General features: G+C 42.5%; 1 protein-coding gene across 1 annotated transcript in view; it reads left to right on the forward strand.

The window, feature by feature from the left end:
* The window catches only part of LOC129186033 (RNA-binding motif, single-stranded-interacting protein 2-like), a 78075-nt gene extending 67196 nt beyond the window's left edge, over window positions 1-10879 (forward strand). The window contains exon 14 of the mRNA XM_054783833.1: window positions 3326-10879. The gene's annotated coding sequence lies outside the window, so the exon portion shown is untranslated. The remainder of the gene's footprint in view (window positions 1-3325) is intronic.
* The last annotated feature ends 1522 nt before the right edge of the window (window positions 10880-12401 follow it).

The raw sequence follows: 12401 nt of genomic DNA on the forward strand, positions 1-12401 counted from the left end.
CGAACTTTGCTGTAGCGTCCCTGGAACGGTGAAAAAAATTCATCACCGCTCGTAACCGCGCACTACCGTTTAACAGAAGTTGGGCCCCGTTAAGGTAAGCCGTATACGCTCGGCCACCGCTGATGGTCCCTCGTACCGCTCCGAAAGTTTTGAGCTGCACAAAATATTGCCAGCGGTGAGGAGCGGGCAATTTTCTGCTACGGCAAAGTTAATCACCGCTCCAACAACGCCCAGTCAAAGTTTGGCGCCGCTAGACGGAAGTTCGTGGACGCTTGGGTCCGCTACGCCAACGCAGAAATCTTGAACGCTGGACCACTGCTGCTTCGCCAGCTTTGCTCGGGCGGTGATTAAACGTTGCAAAAAGTTAGTTGGAGCGGCTGTAAGCGCTTTACGAGCGGACACGGATTGCTGGAACAGTGTCAGGCGTTGAAGCAGCGATGAAGCAGCGATCCATTGCGATGATGAACTTTGGTTTGCCGCTGGTATGGAGGTGTTGGAGGCGGAGCATAATTTCGCTATTAATACGGGGAGAAATGGACAAGGAGCCCATTTGGAAGAGCTGTTGAGTGCAGACCTCAGTTATATCGAATTTGCTCAAAGTTACAGTAAAACTATACTACCTTGGATATGACAAGCTGATGGTGGAGCTGTGGAATGAGTCTTCCTGCACTTCATGAGTGTAGTGTTTGCAGACACAGTATACTGTATTTATACTGCTACATGTTGACCAGTAGAGGGCACTGTGGGACTGCGAATGGGACAACAGTTGTGTGAGTGTGGAGCTCTATGATGCATGGGAGCAGACCTGGCGATTAAAGTCATAAATAACTAGTAGGCTTGTTTATTCGACACCACCCACAGAACAATGAGGATGCCACCAGCCCGCATGCGCAGAACGCCGCTCTATCATGCTCGCTATCGTTAAACCAACACTAAAGCAATGGCGGCTTCAGCGGTGCACCGCTAGGACAACGGCCGTGTTTTCAATTTTTTTTTTTCCCATTTTGTGCACGATTACGAGCGGTGATGATTTTTGTCACCGCTCCAGGGACGCTACAGCAAAGTTCGGGCGGTGTGACCGGGGCTTAATGAAGTTATTGACTGGCAGGTTTTCTATGGCGTCAATATAGTGCCAATATCCGCGTGCATAAAAACCATAATCGGCGTGCTTAAAGACCACTCGCTTGCTCGCCCTTGCTGAGTTTGGCTCTGACGTGGAGACAGCAGGCGTTTAAAGTGAGCCAATCCGAGGCAGAGGAAGGCGGGTCATCATGGCCACCTTTCTCCCTCATCGCAAGTCAGTAAACCATCACAATTATTCCCAAGCTGTTCAATACATTCATAACTTAAATACATTCCTGTTGACCAGTTAAAAATGGGTGGGAAAATCTGAAAACGCTTTTTCAGATTCAATCTAATACTTTTTAAAAATGAGGACATCAGCGACCTGTTGCCATCACGTGACCAGAAGTGAGCTTTGACGACAATCCAACATGATATCTGAATATTTCGAGAGTCATGACTCACCCCAGGCGACATTCTCCTGGTATTTTTCTTGTTGCACATGTAATTCCACTTTGTCATAAGTCTAGACGAGCCTTGGAAAGCGGAGGACTATGCGCATGCGTTCTTCCTTCTATGGTTTGGTGTGTCATGTGGTTCTGTCCGCGTGTCTGTTCACGGCGCCACACGTACGTGTGCCTTGTGTATTACATCCTTTTCACTGAGTTATCCGTTCCCGTCCGGATGCAACTATTTACTAATCCGGGATAGTGTGGACGCAACTTTTTTTCAATCCGGCAAAAAAGAAATCCCAAGAATGTTCCTGTGTGAACAGGGCCTTAGATAAGGGGAACACGCAAAAGAGTGAGCTTATTCTTTTGGAGTAAATCCTTTGTCAGACATTGTGAACTGCAGCGTTGTCCTGTGGAAAAATCCAGTCAGACGAGGCCCTTCAGTCATGAGGGATGCCCCCTGCAACATCTCCATAGCCATCTGCTGTTTGACGCACCTGCACAACCTGAACCTCCCTTGTTTCTTTGAAGGAAAAAGTAGCCCGGATCATGATGGCACCCCCTCCACTCTCAGGTGGCATCTCCTTGTTATGCCACTAATGTTGGAAGCCATACATTTTTTCTCATCAGAGAATAACATTTTCTCCCACCTTTCAATGTCCCATGTTTGGTGCTCTTGTTCAAATTCCAAACGAGCAATTTTTTGGCGTTTCTTTTTAAAAGCCTTGTCTGGCAAATGGTTTCTGATGGTTATTGGACTTCACTCGGCACCAGTAACAGCCTTCATTTGGGCCGAGGATTGTCCCGTGTCTTGACGGACAGCAAATGGGATCTTCTGGCTCAGGGGCGGTGACATTTTTTGGGTCCACTACTTGACGTTTTCGTTCCATAATCGGGATCTTTGAAGAAGTTTCACATGACTGTCTTACTCCGTCCAACCTGCAAGAGTCTTTGCAAATGCAGCTCAATAATCCGACTGCGTTTAAAGAGAGAAAGGTTTTTTGCCTTTGCCATCAAGAGATCATGACAGTGTGAATACCTGACACAAAATCACATTCAATCCATATTTTTGCCTTTTTTTGCCTTTTGAAGGCTGTGGTCTTAAACTTTTGATCAGCTGATGAACAGCCTATTATTTAATGCTTGTTTCCAATAACTTGCTTACACAAAATTGTTTTTGTCTCACTCCCATTTCTTCCTTTTGCATTTTGAAGCGCTACGTTGAACCTCCATAAGATCCAACCGTGCAAAATGTACATTTTTGCCATTTTTAAAGTGGTCTTAACATTTCGATCAGGAGTGTATGTGTCTGTTCCTCAATTTACCTCGCTTTCTTCGGATAGCTGTATCCTCAATTTTCAACCAAATTCTGCCGCCATGATGACCCGCACCACTAACACAGAAAAAGGCAGAAAGACCACCAGAAAGCGGTTATTCAGAGATCGCACGCTCGGAGAGTAATCTTCATGCAAGCGGATATTGGCACCGTGTTGACCCCATCATTTTCTTACTGATTTTGTTTCCTGCCGTGGTAGACTTATTTATTGACTTATAACAGGCATAAATAACATTCATATTATACCGTAATGCCATTATAATGCACGACCAAGCCAGCTGATGTTTTTTTTCAGGCTTCTGATTGGACAAAACGCGCATGACAGCTGGGAAATGTGGTGTTGGACGGAGGTGGGGAGGGTTAAATCCGTGTGTCTGTGTGGACACGGTCTTCGTTAATCCATGACATTCATTTGTAAATTCATTTTTCATACAACTTTTCCAGTCATGCGGCATTTCTGGGTGGTGTCTTCCAGCGCCATGAGAGTGGGGCTGAGGTCATGTGATGAATCCAGCCAATCAGAGGTCACCTCAAAGAAAACTTTGCTCCGTATCGTCACCAATCAGCCGGACTTGAACATGGATGACAAAAGGAACGTACGTGCGTGTGTGTGTGTGTGCGTGCGTGCGTGCGCGTGTGTGGGTGCGTGTGTGTTTTCTTCAGTTTTAAAGAAACAGGACAACAACTTATGTGAACTACCAAAGGAGGTCGTCATCTCCGGAGAAGATCTCATCTATTTTGATAACTCAAACAAAGGAACACGACAAAACAGGAAACAAATTAGGAGGAAAAGACCAGAGCGTTATTTTTATGCATGTTATATAACAAATTCTTATTTTTCAAAAAAATGCATTCTGGATGTTTCAGAGTGCTCCAAGTTGAAAGCGTTGCAACACAATGTGTCTTTTATTTGTTTTTGTTTGGTGAAATATGCAATTGTTTAGAATTTCCTGATGTCTGTTGTTTTGACATTCTATTTGCAGTGGCGGGACAACACGTGTGTTCAGGTTAGAGAAAAGTAAAAGAGAAAAGAAAAAAACTTGCTGGATGTGACGCGGGAGGCAAACCGTTTAAAGCTACTTCTTCCTCGTTGAACTGCTGCAGAGATTTCTATTCATGCACAGATGATAGAAACACTTATTTATCCTTTTTAGTCCTTTTTTTAAAAAAGAAATGTGTGAATTGAGTGAACAAAAGACAATCAATTATTTCTATTTATATTTGACTTATTTTTCTATTTTTTTTCCAGAGTTTTTTAGACCATTGACACATACGTTTATTAAAAAAACAAAAAAAGAGGTTATTTGACAGTGGGGTCTCCTAAGACTGTAAAAACAAGCCACGCAGTGATAAGCTGACATTTGGGACCCTTTTCACGGTCTCTCATCTGAGGATGATCTTTTTTCACGCTACCTGTACTTGCTAAATAATGATGGTTTTATTTTTCATGATGGAAGTAAATATTTATAGAAACAGGTGGCAGGAGTGCAGCAGTTTAACATATGAATAATTCCTTTTTATGAAACATCTGGAAAACAAAACCCCTTCCTGCAATCAGAACTAAAATCAGTAGTAGAGAAAGCAAGGAGAGCAAATAAAAGCAGGAAAGCACAACATTGAGATGCTAAAGTGCTAACAACAGAGTGTCTTTCTCCATTCCTTCTTCTTCTGAATATTTTGTGCCTTTTTGCAAAAGCAAGCACCAGGCAGTGATGACAATTCTTCAGTCAGGAACGTAGCCATTGGCTGTCCTACAAGTCACTAGATGACATCATCGGCTAGTTAGCATCCTGCACGTTTCAGTCACTTTGTCACTGAAAAGTCTCCAAAACGCTAGAAAGTAACTTGTTTTGTCACATTTTGGGAATTTTAAGTCAGCTTTGAAACGTTGCCGATTGAGGGAATTTTTGGTGAATCACGTAAAACATGAATCGCATTTGACCTTTTTGTTTGTTTACACACAGACTCTTACGCTCGCTGTTCTGTTCCCTATTGTCAGCCGGTAGAGGCAGAGGGCCGCCCCACGCAGTCTCAGAGAGTTTTTCCTTGCCTCTGTCGCCAAAGTGCTCACTTGGTTTTCTTTAAGTGCATGAGGGAGCGTGGTTCCAGTGCCTTCAGCTAACTTCTGTTGTGGATTGGCGCTACAAAAATAAAATGGGGACATCAGCAAACACGAGTAAGCAGAAACTCTCGGGAGAGACAGAGGCATAAAGTTACGGTGCAACAGATGGTCCTCAGTGGTTACGTGTGCGCTGTCGTAAATTAACGTAAACACCAGACTCGAGTCGTGTTAGAGCGGAAGAATACACGATGTGTAGCTCACGTGCAGCTACACGACTCTAAACACTTGATAGTCGCGACCATCATTAAGGATCAAGATGGTATTGTAGGCTGCTGTCGGCAGCAGCCACGCCAAAACATCAGCAAACTCACACTCATGTCACGTTCACAGACAGTCGGAATTGGCAAAATTGTTTAACCCTGCACATAACTGCCAGGTCGCGACTGTATCCTTGAGCATGTTCAATAATCTGCTCCTATGACAGTGACAGTAATAACCAGAGGTTGGGGAAGTCAGTGTTTTGCAAGTCTCGTCTTGAATCCCGAGTCAAGTCTCAAGTCAAGACAAGTCCAAGGTCAGAGGCTTGAAATTTGAGTTAGAACCCTGTTTAGTGTCTCCCAAATAAAATGCCATTTTTAACAATGTAACAATCGATTCCATTTGGCAAATGTAATGAACACATTTTATGTTGTTTTATTTTTTAAATAAAATAAGACCAGTTTGGCAAGACCGTGCTGGATTTATATCATCCACACATCCGTTGTTTGTTCTTAAACCTGATTGGACGTTAATACTGTAGATGCATTCAATGAGGCAGATTCTGTGGGAAAACATGTTGTCTTGCTGGAAGTGACATAACAATGATCACATAGTTGAACACTTTGATTTTACTCAACACACTCACTGAAAATCTCAAGTATTTTTAAGTCATCAGACTAAAGTTTGAGTCATGGCCCGAGTCACCGGTGTCAAAGTTCAAGTCAAGTTGCAAATCTTTGATGATATTGTCAAGCTGAATCAAAAATGATCAAAATTGTGACTAAGCAGTGTAGTAGTCTTTTTAAAATGTCATTCTTGTATTGTACTGTATGTCCTTCGTGTGTTGTGTGAGTGACCTAAGTGTTCATGGAAGTAGTAGGAGTTCCGACTTTCGCTAAAATTCGACTTACAATGTGTCGTGGGAACGGTTTGTAACCTGAGGACCACCTGTATTTTTGTTATAATGGTTGGGCATCTTGTGGTGGCGGGTGGGCGAGTGTCAGCTGTTCACGCTCCCAGTCGCCATGTTGAGAAGTGGTTTTAAGCGGTTTTGTTGAAGCAACTCTTTGGGTATCGCTTGATTCCTACTCGAGCCGCGAGGAGGACCTGGGTCAGAGAAATGAGCACAGCGGCTGTGTCTTAAATGGAATACATCCATCAGTACACTTTAATAAGTATACTGTGTACACTGTGTACTTAGTTTCTGAGTGTGCCAATTTTGACAGTGTAGTGCTGTCCCAAGCCCATTGCTGTCGTTATGCACTTACCGGAAATGACGATCGGAATAATCGTCTTCTCTCTTTTGTAATGGCGAATTGCAACCACTCGACGGAGCATTACCACCCGATAAAATATCTACCATATCTCTTTTTCACGATCAACAGGTGGATCGCCACAGTAATGCTGTTGCTGGATCGGACCGTTGTGGTGAGAGAGCTGAGCTGGATGGCAAAGCCCTCAATTTACCAGTCAATCTATGTTTCCACCCTCACCTGTGGTCATGAGATTTGGGTCGTGACGGAAAGAATGAGATTGCGGCTGAAATGAGTTTCCTCCGTAGGGTAGCTGGACTCACCCTAAGAAACAGGGTGAGGAGCTTGGTCATCCGTGAGGATCTCAGAGTAGCGCCACTGCTCCTTCACATGGAAAGGAGCCAGTTGAGGTGGCTCAGGCATCTAGTCCGGATGCCTCCCTGGTGAGGTGTTCCTGGCATGCACAGCCAGGAGGAGGCCCCGGGGCAGACCTAGGACACTGGAGGGCTCATGTCTGACAGCTGGCCTGGGAATGCCTTGTGTACTCCAGGCGGAACTGGAAGAGGTGGCCAGAGACTGGGAAGTTTGGACTTTCCTCCTTAGACTGCTGCCCCTGCAACTCAAACCCAGACAAGCAAAAGAATGGCTTTTTCTCACTTGCGTGTAAACCCTGCTTCAAAAGAGGCACTGCTTTTCGTTTAGTAGTCCCTCCCCGTCCGCTACGTAGCCAGATGGCTGACTATCGCACTGTGCACTCACCGTTTTGGCCGTTTTACAATGCTCGGGTACTAACTATGTACCGCATTTTGCCCTACTTCTAAGTGTGAATGCATTTACGCGCTCAAATGACTAAGTGCAAGTGGGCCAATTGAGACACAGCCGGATGCTCAACGGAGGAAGCAAAGACATGAGGGAAGTCACATGGACGACGTGGACGTTCTCCTTTGTGGCTGTAAGTCTTTTCTCAATGCTGCTGTTGTCAACTGAGTTTAAGTCATTGATTTATTTTTTTTTGTATAAAGTTTTTTCTTTTTGACTGTCACTTGAAAACTTTTTTGAGCTAACTTGCCTTACTTTTGGATGACCTTTGAAGTAGACGACCTTTGTAGCGTTAGATGCTAGTTTGTAGTCTTTTCTTTTGCTCTTCACATTTTGATTCGCACCAATCTCCGTTCCAAACCTCGCGTCGCTTTTGTATCCTTGTTGTCGTGCTTTTGAGCCTTTTTGTAAATAAAAAAAAAGGAGGAAAAAAAAACCAAATCCCTTTAACGCGGAGAGCTGAACCAAACTTGTTTAGTGCTGACTTGAAACATTCAAAGCGACACCGCATCCGTGTTGTTGCTCAAGCGGAGACTTTGAACACAATCTTGCTCACACTCTCATGTACACACAAACTGTCGGCTGAACAAAAATGGCTGACAGGAGAGGACATTTGTGACGCTTTTCCACTGCACACTCAACGTACCGTTTAGGTTTGCCCCCCATCACAAACAAACAATGGAGCAGAATGAGGGTCTCGTATTTACTTCCAAGGAGTCTCTGTTTTATTCAAGAGGAGATTGAGGGCAGGAAGAAAAAAAAATCGCTGCTCCAAAGTGGACACTAATGGTGGGACTCTTGTAACTTGTATCATTGGCAAAGATGTTTTCTCAATGATACATATCACATTTTATTCAAAAGGAGACTGAGGGCAACAAGAAAAAGGACTGCTGTGTCAAAGTGGACACTAAGAGTGGGAATCTCATTGTTACATGAATAGTATCATAGGCAAAGATGTCTTGTAATTGATGTATTACGTATTTTATTTAAAAGGAGACTCAGGGCAGCAAGAGAACGGGCCACTGCATCAAAGTGGACATTACGGGTGGGAGTCACCTTGAAACTTGTATCATTGGAAAATATATTTTCTCATTGATGTTACACTTTTTATTCCAAAGAAGACTGAGGGCGGCAAGAGAAAGGCTTGCTGCAGCAAAGTGGACACTATGGGTGGGATTCACGTAGTAACTTTTATTGTATCATTGGCAAAAATATTTTCTTACTGATATAGCGCATGTTTTATTCAAGAGGAGACTCAGGGCAGCAAGAGAAAGGGCCGTCACACCAAAATGGACACCACCGGTGGGAATCGCTCGTAATTTGTATAGTATCTTTGGGGTAAAATGTTTTGTCATTGATATTTTACACGTTTTATTCAAAAAGAGATTGAGGGCAGCAAGCAAAAGGGCTGTTGACACTCGTAACATGTATCTTTGGGGAAAAATGTTTTGTAATTGATATTTTACACGTTTTATTCAAGAGGAGGAGGAAAAGGAGGAGACTGAGGGCAACAAGAGAAAGGGCCGCTACATCAAAGTGGACACTAAGGATGGGAATCACATAGTAACTTTTATCATTGGTAAAGATGTTTTATAAATGACATACTGTATTACACGTTCTATTCAAAAGGAGATTGAGGGCATCAAGCGAAAGGGACGCTGTATCAAAGGTGGCTACGGCTGGGAATCGGCTGGGTAACTTGTATTTTGTCATTGGGAAAATATTTTCTCATAGATATATTACATGTTTTATTCAAAAGGAGGCTGAGGGCAACAAGAGAGAGTATTTTTGGGGGGGGGGGGTTCTATATGCAGCACCCAATGGCAAAAGTCTGGACGCCCCTGACCATGGCGCTATATTGTCCTGCCCCTAGTGGACACTGTGTAACACTGCAGTTGCCAAATGTACTCAACCAGTACTATCACTTTTGTTCGTAGAATAGTAACTCAAACCACAAAAGAGTGAAAGCATTCTTGTTTGGAGCGTGCCTCTCTACCTGGTAGGATAAATACTTAGATCCTGTCCTATCTGGTTTTTGAGCATGAACTGATGAGGCCTGCTTGGATAAGAGACAACCTCAACAGTCCAGCTGCCATCGATTCAATGCCCTGAGAAAACAAGGGACCCGATGAACAGCACCTCGCAGTGACTGAGAATTCTCACAGACATAAAAGTACCTCGTAGTAGCTGCTGTGCACAACGGCAAATGTCAATAGCGTGCAGTGGAAAAGATGCCCAAGTGTCTAACAAGTGAGTGACATGGAAAAGCTCATCCTAGTCAAGCCTATTTGTGTTCTTTCTCTGCGCGAACCGCCGAGCAGTCCAACAGGATCGTCACAACACAACACGCCAACCGATAAGCAACCCAGTCGCTTTGGCCGTAGCTGAGCTTTTTCTTCCCGTTGCTGTTTGGGTGCGGTGACAACATGGTGACTCTGTTTTGCTGTTTAGTTTCATTTGTGCAACCAAAGATGTTGTAGTCGGACAAAGTTGCTCTTGTGACACCTGCTGGACAAATTGCTTTTCACTCAATAACGAAAGACTCAAAACGGCGTTTTTCCGAATGCATCGGGTTCTATCGACACATGGAGAGAACACAGGAAGTCCCGTGTGTATACAGTACGTGTATAAACTCTATTGGGCGCAGAAGACTTCCAGGAGGAATTCCGTGTGCAATTCGAGAGAGCACATTTTGTACATAGTCTTTATTATTTTTTTCCACTTTTTCTTTACACCGTTTCTTTTTTTCTGCGTGCTTTCATGTGTTGATTTTGTTGTATAAACTGTCCAGATCTCACACATCATCCGAATCCGTGGCGACATGAAGGAGAATGTCATGGAAATTGTTTATAAGAGAAATGATATTCTGTGTGTTCGCCATCACTTTGAACTCATACATAAAAAAAAGGATTTTGGAACTATGAAATGACAACTTGTTACAATGCAGTGTTTATTTATTTGACGCTTTTCTACCAAATTCTAAGCAGAGATAACGTTACAGTGAATGCGTCATGGCTTTAAATAGTAATACTATGAGACTATGTCCTGATAAATGGTGCCTACAGTTTGCCACCATGCACTTATTTGTACTTTTAGTCATTTGATTGGAGATTGATGGCTTGTTTCATAGCTTCAAAATGTTTTGCTGCTAAAACAGGATTTCTCAACAGGCGGTTGGTCGACGCCCACGTTGCATTTTCATCATTTGGTCTCGTGTAATCCCTCATTTTTTCCATAATACGCAGGACTGGATCCCCCAAGGATGCATATCAAAGTGTCGAAATCCTATCAGAAACTAGGACTAACGTTTTGTCAACACTGAATAAAGCGCAGACGTTTGAAAATGCAGCGGGCGCCGCTCACCGCTTGCTTGTGAACACTTTTCTTATTTATACAAGAACTCATTTTGTACAGTTTTGTTAAAGGAAAGAGCTTTTTGATATTTGGTTACTTTGCAAAGCCACTCGGCTACTGTTGTCTTCCTGTGCCAGAGTTTCTAAAATTGTAACTTGTTGTTGTTTTTGTTTTTTTATTGATTAAGAAAAGATTTTCCTTCTGTCTTGGTTTTCTCTTTGAATTTGAAAATGTCCATTGTACTTTTTTTTTGTAATAAAAAGCTTTGTTCCAGTGAATGAAAGTATTGTTGTTGTCCCTCATGCAGTGGAGAAAATAAGCAAATAAAACTAATATTAAAAAATTATAAAATAAATCAATAAAATATTGAATAAATAATACATTTTAATAAAATAATTACAAGAATTTTAATTGAAGATTAATTCATCCATTATTTTTTACAGTGTTGTAACAGATATGGAATGTAAAAAAAAAATCCAGGCAAAAACATGAAATAAATATTATAAATTAATTGAGGAACTAAGTATTTGATCCCCTACCAAGCAGCAAGCATACTGACAACCCACAGAATCTCAACACCATAAAAATAATGGATTAATTCATCTTCAATTCAAATTCTTGTAATTATTTTCTTAAAATTTTGAATACAATTTATTATTTATTAAGCATACTGACCGCCACAGAATCTCAACTCATGGATAAAGGACCTGTCACACAAACACTCGCTACCATTCCAACGTCTCTACCACCATGGGAAAGACCAAAGAGCATTGATCAAAACGAAGGGCACTCAGACATTCAAATGTTATTATTTGATATATTTCTTTCCATCTTAGTAACATCACCGTCAAATTAGAGCTGGGCGATATATCGATATTGTTAATGTATCGATATTTCTTTTAAGCACGAGATGAAAAACAAACATATTGTTCATGTCGATATGGATTGGATTTGCGCTGTAACTCTTGGTATCTTGACGCAGAGGTCTCACTCATCACTGCGAGCGCCACCGAGCGCCCCCGTCCGTGCATGAAGGAGGACGGAGGAGGGGCGGAGCAGAAGCTCAGTCTTCAACAAACATAAAGGAAGAGACGGCGTCTGTGGTGGAAGAACTGATCAGAAAGGAAAAAGCAGTGGCTCAGTAAGGGCAATAAAAAAGTGCCTGTCAACTCCAGTACGAGGGATGTGTGAAGCTGTGCGCTGAACCAGCCCCGGCTGCACAACTCCACTAAACTCCGGCCGCAACACTTGCTTCTTTTTCCTGCTGCATTCCTCATGAAAGGAAAAGTGCAAAGTGGCTTGCTCTTACTAAAGCGGTGTCCTATCACATTGCTAAAGATATGGTCTCCGTTGCAACGTCTTTAAAAAGCCGCTGACAACAATGGACTTGCGATGTCCAATTATTTGTGGAGAAGCCCTACCTCACATGTACGAGGAAGTCAGACAGTTGCTAAGCCTGATGCCGTTGGCAGGTTGGTGTTCCTGGCACAAAATAAGGACATGCTTGTGACTTCTAAAAATGTTTACCTAAAAAGTACTACTGTTCAATTTAAAATATGTTTTAATTGCTTCCTTGATCGTTTGTTCTTTTGCTATTAGCTGAGGATTTGAGCATAGCTAAAAGTTTGTTATAAAGAAGATTGAAGATTATATTTCACTTTTTCTAAAGAGAATGGCCCACTTTATTTTAGCGTGTTTTTAGATGTGATTTTTTAAATGTGCATCTTGCACGAAGCTTTAAAAAGGTTAAGTATTTGTTTTAGTAAAACAACTTGACATGCATATTTAACGTTGTCTAAACTCAC

Source organism: Dunckerocampus dactyliophorus, chromosome 8, assembly GCF_027744805.1.
Source record: "Dunckerocampus dactyliophorus isolate RoL2022-P2 chromosome 8, RoL_Ddac_1.1, whole genome shotgun sequence".
Classification (NCBI taxonomy): domain Eukaryota; kingdom Metazoa; phylum Chordata; class Actinopteri; order Syngnathiformes; family Syngnathidae; genus Dunckerocampus; species Dunckerocampus dactyliophorus.